The sequence below is a fragment of the Mercurialis annua genome, linkage group LG3 (assembly GCF_937616625.2).
Source record: "Mercurialis annua linkage group LG3, ddMerAnnu1.2, whole genome shotgun sequence".
NCBI classification, from domain to species: domain Eukaryota; kingdom Viridiplantae; phylum Streptophyta; class Magnoliopsida; order Malpighiales; family Euphorbiaceae; genus Mercurialis; species Mercurialis annua.
Window position 1 is genome coordinate 67,888,653 of NC_065572.1, and position 1,596 is coordinate 67,890,248.

Consider the following 1,596-nt stretch of genomic DNA (forward strand, 5'->3'; position numbering starts at 1 on the left):
AGAAAATAATATATTTTATCAAAAAAGTTTAATCCAACATTTCAAACAATCTCTACAAATAGTATAAATCTCTATTTAATTGAATAATTTGATTATAAAGTAGGACACATATATCTTTTAACGTCTGTTATTCGATAATTAAGTTTGAAATAAATTAATATCTTGATTTAGAGTGAAAAAATTAAGCTAAATTAAATTATAGAAAAATCCGTAATATCCATTAAATTCAGAACGGGTCGAACGGATTTTGCCCGGTTTGAGCTGGGTTATTTAAAAAAGGGTATTAGTTATGGGTGTTCCGGCCCGGTCAAGGCACCGATTTGGATTTTCTGGTTGAATCGGTCGGGTCGGGTCGGTTTTGACAACCATAGAAAAAAAAACAATGGAACTTCTTAAATGAAACAGAAGGAGTAAAAAGGAACAGAGAAATATCAATTATAACCTCTATTAAGTTGTCTTTTCTATAATAGCTATTTATTCTGTTTTAAAATAGCTGTCACTTTAACTATTTTTACACAAATTAAAAAATATATATTTAAATTTATTAGTAATTTATACTAAATTAATCTATTCTTGAAATTTATTGTCTTTACAATGATGATCTTTTAATTGTATTTCGCATTCTTTCAATGAAATACATTGTTTTTTTTTAAAAAATTGTTCTAAAATATTTATCCGTTATAAAATTCAGTGGTAAATTTTAAATTCTTCTCCATTGTTCCCCTTTAGTTTAGTTAGTAGGAGAGCATTTATCAATTAGATTAAATAATTTCTTTATATTTTAGTGACAATATTATGAATTAAAAGAATTTTTATAAAGCGACAACTATTTCGAAACAAATATATGTTAAAAGGAGATGAACATGCGAATTTATAACATTAGTCTCTATTAAAGTTTAATAATTTTATTAAAACAAATTAAATAGGATTCAAATTTTAATGAAAAAATAAGAATTTAATTTCAATATATAGAATATCGTACTAATACTAAAGATAATAGGATATTAATGCCAAATGTATAAGATTCTTATAATTAATAAGGCTTAATTACTTAAAAACCACCCACCTTGAACTTTTTTTTCGTTTATACCCTGACCTAGGAAAAAATTTATTTATACCCTGACGTATGTGTTTATGTTTCACCTCTACCCCGAAACACTAAATTAACCTCTTTTTATTTAAAAAAAAAGTTTAAAATAGTCCTTCATTTAAGAAAAAATTCATTTCTAATCAAATTCTAATTAGCTTAGGTTAAAAATAAAGAACTATTTTAAACTTTTTTCTTAATAAAAAGAGGTTAATTTAGTGCCTCGTGGTAGAGTTGAAACATAAATACATACGTCATGGTATAAATGAATTTTTTCCTAGGTCAGGGTATAAATGAAAAAAAAGTTCAAGGTGAGTGGTTTTTAAACAATTAAGCCAATTAATAAAGATAATATAATAGGATTGTCAGATCAAGCCTTAGAAGCAGTTTATTAATTATTTAAAAATTATTACAATATTTTTTAAAAGTGTGAAGAGCTTTTTATATAACAAAAATATGGACGACCATATTTTATCTCCTTTCAGATGGTGTAGGATTTTCTTGCATTT